The sequence below is a fragment of the Jaculus jaculus genome, chromosome 1, assembly GCF_020740685.1.
Source record: "Jaculus jaculus isolate mJacJac1 chromosome 1, mJacJac1.mat.Y.cur, whole genome shotgun sequence".
In the NCBI taxonomy this organism is placed as follows: domain Eukaryota; kingdom Metazoa; phylum Chordata; class Mammalia; order Rodentia; family Dipodidae; genus Jaculus; species Jaculus jaculus.
In genome coordinates, this window is record NC_059102.1 from 26,581,644 (window position 1) to 26,590,569 (window position 8,926).

Consider the following 8,926-nt stretch of genomic DNA (forward strand, 5'->3'; position numbering starts at 1 on the left):
AACAAACTCCAGATGCATGTGCCCCCTTGGCTTTACAGGCAAGCACTTAACCACTTAGCCATCTCTCCAGCCCTCTATACCTATTTTTTATTTTTATTTTTAAAGGTTTTAGAAACTTACTAGTACTTTATTGTTCCTTTCAGCAGGAAGATGGACTTATTCATAACATGCAAGTGATATAATGAATATTTTTTTGATATAATGAATATTTTTAAAACCTCTGAAATATGCTTGATCTTATTGACATTATTTTGATATTTTGAAAATGTTTTTCATCTAAATATTAACCTATACAACTTGTCATTAAGGTATAGAGTATTTATAATGGTACTCCTAATATAGACAGAGTACACTAAATTTACAATGAAATAAAATATACATAATTGATGATTTTGGATTATCATGGTACTAGAAAAATTAAAATTCTTTAACTGAATAATTTTATTTGAAATTTGAAATATGCCATTTTCTGCATGTTTTCACAGAAACAAAAATAAATCTGGGCTTTATCATATCCTGCCAGTATCAAAACACATTTTACCCATTAACAGAATAATTTCTGTACAGATAATGGTGCTCTGGCTGCTCTCTACATGGTATAGCTAACTTTTAAAATAATACATTGAGTATACAATTACTAAATGAATAGAGTGTTTTCTCCTATTAAACTTCAGAAACTTTGAAATATAATCATTTGCTGTTCTGTTTCCTCAAGGAAGTCCTGGTGGCAAGAGAAACATGCCAGCTTTCCCTTCAGTAATTCCCCAGCCTATGTTCTACCTTTATATTCTCTTGTATTTTTAAGCTATGTATTTCTGTTATTTTAAACATTGTTTATCCTACAACATATTATCCTTATATTTGCTCTCATCTCACAAATTAATCACTATCTTCTATATTTAGTGGTTGATGATCAATTAATATTTATTTATTGATCAGAATTTCTTGAACAAAAAGAAAATTATGGACTTATGATATGTCAAGTATGTTTTTAGGAACACTTCCTAACTCACTAGGGATATGCATGTTCCTCCAACTTTGGATTAGTAGTGTATGGAAGACAAACACTTTAACAAGGGCATGAAATAACTCCAATAATGCATTGTTAAAAAGCAAGAACTTGCCGGGCATGGTGGTGCACACCTTTAATCTCAGCCCTCGGGAGGCAGAGGTAGGAGGATCTCTGTGAGTTCGAGGCCACCCTGACACTGCATAATGAATTCCAGGTCAGCCTGGGCTAGAGTGAGATCCTACCTCGAAAAACCAAAAAAAAAAAAAAAAAAAAAAAGCAAGAAATGAGGCTGGAGAGATGCTCAGTGATTAAAGGTACTTGCTTGGAAAGTATGAAGGCCTAATATCCCCTGGTATCCATGTAATGACAGATGCACTAAGTGGTGCATGTGTCTGGAGTTTATTTGCAATGGTACTAAGTTTTCTCTCTCTCTCAATTATGTCTCTTTATTTGCAAATAAATAAATAATTTTTAAAGGGAGGAACAGAGGAATAAAAGTTTTGGCCTGCAAGGTCAGAAGGGAAAGTTGTTAACTATAAAATACTAGCAAGTTATTGCCTATCAAGCTATTATTATAACTAGTCTCTGTTAAACTGCTACACTTGCTTCAAAAGTAATGTTCCATATAAATTAGCTTCGATAGGTCCTCTTCAACCCAACATGATGTGCTGATGAATGGAATTTTAGAGATCTTATCTTTCAAATAAATCATAAAACATTAGCATGGATATCAAGGATATGGTCATGCATTTGTCGTAATATTCACCGTGGCCATTTAGCTCAGTATAAGTTCACAGATGCCATCTGATGAGCGCTCACAACACAGGTGCTGTACATTGCTACAGTTCAGCAAAATCCTCACTAGAGCATTTCAGCTAATCAATCCTATGCTACTGTGACAATTATCCAGACCCCACAGATGTGATCTATTGACCATGGTCAGTAGCATTTGCTTTACAAAAGTAAAAATAAAAATAGAGTAACAAGTTAAATTTGCTTATCGTCTAAGATATTTTAATGATACCACAACCTCACTGGCACACTGGGTACTTCTTTTTGGCTATGTTTCAATTTAATATGATTTATAACATTAAGCATAAGAAATATACATACTCACATATGGAAATATCCTGGGATGTATTAGAGTAATCATGTTAAAGCTTCTAATTTGTTATGACTCATTTCTAAACACCAAAAGCTTTCCAAGTGTAAGTCTGAGACTATTATTTTTAATTAGGTTTTTCCTCATTAAACAGAAGAGAATATGTTTTAACAAAGTGGTCTAATTGACACATTTGGCATTCCAGTAAATTAAAGGAACTCTGGGCATCCCTTTGTTCTCTTGACAGTTGATACAGAACCCAACCTTCAAGATTTATGTCTTTTGTTACAGCTCCACTATCCAGCATTGCATGCATGCTGCCCCTTAAGTAATTGAAATATTTTGATCTGATGTTTTTCTTTTCTCCAGTATATCCTATAGCTTTGTAATATACAGCTTCAGGTATTAGGCATAGTTTAGGGCAGAATGAGATTTATTTCAAGCACACAGAGACAGGGGGAAGTTCCATGGGGCAGAAGAAACCATTTCCATACATCCAAACAGAGATATATACCACAACTAGCAAAACAACATCACCAGCACACACACCAAAAAGCAGCAGGCACAAACCAGTAGCAAGCAGGACCCTACCAGTTTTGTAGAAGGAAGAAATTTATTTCATGCTTACAGATCTAGGGAAAGTTCCATCAATAATGGAAGAAGCTGGCTCCCATTCATAAATCTAAGCATGGAGAAAAATCACTAGCAGCCAGCAAAAACAATAAAAGAAGAAAGTACAAACTTACAGAAAGGAGGACCCTCATATCTCAGATGTCTCTATGTACATTTGGGCTGGAAATCAGCTCAAACATAGCTAAGGGCTATACCCCAGGACACACCCCCATCCCCAGTTACACTTCCTTCCATCAGGCAGCTGGATATCCAAGCTACACGTTTTAGTAAAACATCTGAGTATATGGGGTCATATATTGAAACTACCACAAGCTTCACCCTTTATTTTTCAGAGTGATTTAATATGAAATTACTTTCTACAATAATTCTAACCCTCACTAGATGGAAATAAAATAATTTAAGTACAAAATTCTTCCTTTCTCATTTACTTCTGTTATTTATAAATTAGTTAATCCAGTTTATAGTGGTAAATTTACAGTTTGTTATAGTAAACTTAAATGGGAACAGGTAAATTCTAGGAAAATTTAAACTTGAATCTGATATTGAAAGTATGGGAAAATCAGATGACAAAATAAAAGTAAAGATGAGAATAAATTTATTAGCTTAGAAAGATCTTAATCTGATATGTTTTAAGGCTTAATTGTGAAGAAGATAACATGATGAATATAAATCATTGCATAGATATATTTTGGTCATACATTGTGTAATACATATGTACACATATAACATTTTTTCTACAAAGAAATAAAATGTAGGAATAACAAGTTCTTAGAGATTCACTTATTTCTTTATATTTCCCACTATAGTAGTAGTGGAGATTGTGTTCCATATTATTCTATCACATTATGAATAAATTTTTTTTTTAACTTTCAAATAATCCCTTCCTAGAAATAATATGGTGTGACAAGTATTTCTGAATACTGCAATTACTATACTACTCTCTAACATTATAGGAAAAGAAATTCAAATTATCAGTGTAAAATATATATCCAACTTCAGCTTTTATTCTTGTATTTGACCAACTAGATAAGAAAATGTGAAAACTAATTTCCAAAACCTAAAAGAAATAAATTTCATAAGTAACATAATTTTTCTGAACTTTTGAGTTGCCCCTTGTCAGAGTGCTTTCTGACCATTATAATACATTCAAAATAATTTTTAATAAGTTAGAAAATAATTTGCTGATCCACTGGTATCCACAGGTATTCTTATAAGGTTAGGGAGCTGGAATGCAAACATGTTTGGAGTAACTACGTGGTGGCTGAAGAGAAAACTCCAAGCCGTGGAAGAGTGCCTCCGCGTATAGCCAGTGCTGGGCTGGTGAAAGGCCAGGAATCAAGCCCGCTGTGTCAACAGGCATGAGGGAGCCTGAGACCACCCAAGATCAAATCTTTACAACCCATATAAAACTTCTGGGGCAGTCCAGTTGGAGAACAGAAACCTGAGACTGGCCAGAGACTAGAGCTTGTGAAAACTACGCTCTAAGATCAGTAAGAGACTCTGGTTCAAACAAAAAAGGTTAGAAGAATAATGGAACAGGACACCTGACCTTCTGCTAGGGCAACGACAGATGAACACATACTGTCATATGTTAGTACATGGGGCCCTACATGGGCCTGTACACTTTTGTTAACACACACACACACACACACACACACACACACACACACACACATAAAATGCCCAATATTAACGATTAAATTTGAAATATCTCTCACAGGTTCTTATGCTGAATGGTCCTTAGTTGGTGCTGCTATTTAAAGCTTTTGGAAAACAAAGTAAGTGGGGCCTACATGGATGAAGTGGGTCCCTAGAGGTGTGCCTTTGAAGATTACACTTGTCCCCATGCCCTTTCTGCCTCACAGTGGTTCCTCTGCCACCTGTTACCACCTGGAAACATTTAGTATCCTGGGCATAAAAAAAACAAAAGTATCTAAGAAAAACAACATGTGACATAAAGTATTCACCTTTCTTTCTTGTGTGGAAGCCACAGAGGGATATATAATGAGATTATATAAGGAGAATGATTGTCATGGTTTACTGTATGATATCCTTGATATAAAAATTTTATAATGCAATGTCATATGCTATTTATTTGTACTTTCTGTTAGTGTTTGTACACATTCGCCTATAATTTTGGGTGAATTTTGGGAAATTACAGCTTTTCTCATAAACACCAATTTTTTTGAGTTTGTCATTTAATAGCATGCAGAGCCATTCTTGACGTTTGCTGTATCCTTTTAGAGACACTCTTGGCACAGTGAAATAATTTTTAAAAGTCAAGAATTGGGGCCTGAAATTTGATGGGTATTTGTGCCAATAAATATATACAGTGAGAGGTGAGTGACGAGGAGGGAGGAGACATGACTCAGAATCTTTGACATTTCTTCCTCACCCTTGACAATACTCAAAAATATTTTTAATTAATGTTCCCATTACTTCACAGGAAAATATTCTTTGCAAATTAAATAATTATCATCAAATTCTCAATTTTAAGAATGTTTAAACCTTTCAAATATTGAGGAAATGGATGGTTTTGGGGTATTCTCTCTCTCTCTCTTTGTCTCTGTCAGAATGCAGACTTACTATTTTAATAAAATAAAGAGGATTAACGACAGTAAAGAGCTTGCCAAGGTCATACTACAAGAAAAAAAAAATAGAAGCAGGAGGAACTTACATTCCATTTAGGCACTGATATGTTTTTATAGTTCTGTAGAAGTGTATTGGATCATTATCAAGTCATTTAGTTCAGCCATCATGGACCGATACAATCTGCCACATGTACCACATAATTCTACTAATATGTGGCAGAGGTAGACCTTCAAAGAAAAATAGAATGAAATATCACAATAGTCACTTATTATACTGAATTGCCATTATAAATTTATCCCTGAGATTACAAACGTTTTAAAAATTAAACTCACAGATGATGTTGCCTGGAAAATCTGACATTCATCTATGCATATACTTGCTGGTAGCTTGGCTCTGGCTCATTAGACAGCCTGACTTTGAAACAAATTGCTTAAAGTGCAACATTTGAAACCAGTCTATTGATTAAATATAACTCATGACATAATCAAAGTGCAACTGTAATTTTATCTCTATATCTTAAATTTTTGTCTAATCACAAATAAAAATTCCCAAGCTCCTTGGTTTTAAATTTCACTCATTTTCAAATTAAAAATTGTATTTCATGTCACAACACAATCCAAATCAGAAGAAACACTAAATCCTTGATAGACATGAAACGTTGGACTTCAATTTAGCTGTGAGTCCTGTCCTCTTTTCTAGCTGGAGCAGTGTTCTGCACTGAGAAAAAGAGCCATTGATCAGGATTGCTGTTCCACCCACGTAAACATATTCATTGGAATACTTATGCCAGTCAGTCTAGAAGAGTAGTTTTCAATGGGCCTCATTCATCTATTGGTATGGTCTTCAGAAAGAACTAATGTCTTTTTCTCAGGACATAGCCTGCTGGTGTTCCTTAGCGAAACAAATCTACTTCTTTTGATGATCCTTTTTCAGCTGGTGATTCTAAGGAAATTGTCATGAACAATTTGATTTCTCTCATTCATGCTGTTTGTGCATTTCAGAGCTGGGTTTGTAGATTTAATGTCATATACTTTATATCCTAGATTGATATGTTGCAGAACTGAGAAAGTAAACTATGGAGGGATCATTTGCAGTCTAATGGATGAAATGACAGAATTATGGTATGCTATACTCTTTCAAGATGATATTAATATAGATTAATGTATTTTAATACTTACTATAACCAATATCTTAGACTCTGAAAATTATTTCTAAATACTCATTTGAACCATGATATACATTCCATTTAAGTCATTTTCTCTTATATCAGTATGTCTACCTCTGATGAAATATAAATATACATTTGTATTTGTATATGTATAATACTATATATACATACGTATATATATGTATATATATATATATGTGTGTGTGTGTGTGTGTATACATATATATACACACATATATACATACACACACACACACACACACACACACACACATATAGTCCCACACATTATATACAAATACAAATGTATATTTTCACATGGATAATTACATTTTTGAAATGCTCTGTTGTAGCTTAGTTATAAAAAGTATTTTTTATAAACCTGAAATAATTTTGAATGTAGAACAAGAAGACAAAACTGAATGTGTATTTTCAGTTCATGTATTTATACAAGAAGTAAAGAATATAGCAAATGTAAAAGAAAAGTGATACTTGGTTTATTTTATTTTATTACTCAATGAAAAAAAAATATTTTATTGTATGTGGCACGTTTATTACCTATTATGGCTTTATCTTTTCAACATTTTTGCAAAACTTAGAAAAACAGAAGAAGAATCACAGAAATTGTGGTCTTGAAGGAATACACATTAAATAAAACTAAAAAAGTATTCCCTTCTTGGGCTGAAGAGATGGCTTAGCGGTTAAGTGCTTGCCTGTGAAGCCTCAAGACCCGGTTCAAGGCTCAGTTCTCCAGGACCCACGTTAGCCAGATGCACAAGGGGGTGTATGTGTCTGGAGTTTGTTTGCAGTGGCTGGACGCCCTGGCACGCCCACTCTCCTCTCTCTGCCTCTTTCTCTCTCTGTCTGTCGCTCTCAAATAAATAAATAAAAATAAACAAAAAAAAGTATTCCCTTCTTATGCTGGATAGATAGTTGCTCATATCGTAAGCCATACACACATTTAACCTTTCTAGCACTCCAATACAGTTTTTATTAAGTGATAGGCAACATTATTTATTTTACTCACAGTATACGAAAGCTTTTTTCATTATGTGTACTTTTTGTAAGAGCTTTATTTTTCTAATATTTGACTTTTTTCTATTTTTGTATTGAATTGGAAATATTCTCTCCTGATAGATTTAATTCTTAATTTGATAATAACTAATAAATATTCACTCCTCTCTAAAGTGTGATAGTTTTTTATACTGACTTTTTAAGATTAAATAATGTCAAATACTTTGTGATATGTTTTTACATACTTATCTGTGCAAATCAGGTATATGTGTGTATAATTCTCAAATTTTATGTTAAGTTGAATTTACTTGGCTTGCCATTACTGACTTTTCTTTTTTGCCTCTTCGTGTTTTTTTTTTATTTTTATTTTTTATTTTATTTTATTTATTTATTTAAGAGCAACAAGCAGAGAGAAAGAGGCAGAGTGAGAGAGAGAATGGGCCCGCCAGGGCTTCCAGCCACTGCAAACGAACTCCAGACGCGTGCACCCCCCTGTGCATCTGGCTAACGTGGGTCCTGGGGAATCGAGCCTCCAACCGGTGTCCTTAGGCTTCACAGGCAAGCGTTTAACCGCTAAGCCATCTCTCCTTCCTTGATTTTTTTTTTTTTTAAACGTGGATTATGTTTTAATCTGGACAGCAAAGATTATCAAAGCGAGGCAGCATGTTGCTTTATTAGCAGGCTCTAATGCAGGGTCGAAGTTTTCCTTTCCATGTTACTGGATTTTCTTTTCTAATTTATAAATGACAGAAATGTATTTCTCGCATTTCTGGAGGCTAGATAGTTCAAGATCAAAGTGCCAGCATTCAGGTACAGGCGCACTACAGAAGGAAGAAAGGCGGTGTTCAAAGACAGCGGAGAGTGCGAGAGCAAAAGGAGCCCAAGTCCATTTCCGTCAGCTCTTCTGGAAGGAACACATCCACTCATGAGGGCGAACCACTTCCTGACACCTCACCCCTCTTAAATGGTTTTTTAATAACCTTAAAAATATACTAAATTTTGTTAATTTTATTGTATATGTTTAGCATACATTTCGTTATAGATATATGCATGTAATGTATTTTGATCATATTCACCCCCTTCCAATACCCTGCCATCACCCTCACACTCTCTGGAAATCCCTTGTTCATTCCAAGGACTCCCCTTTTTCTTTGTTTTATCTTTAATTCCTCAGTCTCTGTATTTCCTGGGCTAGGACACTTTGAAAACATCTGATCACTGCCTTTGTAAACCTTCTCTCAGTTACAGTCTTTTCCTTTGCAAGATTAAGCAATAAAATATATCTATTCCTCCAAATGCCACATTCAGAGCTCGAACCCCAGAAACTTTGATGACAGGCTGAGAAGGTCCTCGAGATATTTCACCTGTTTACTATTATTTATTTATTTATTGTTAAACTTTGTAG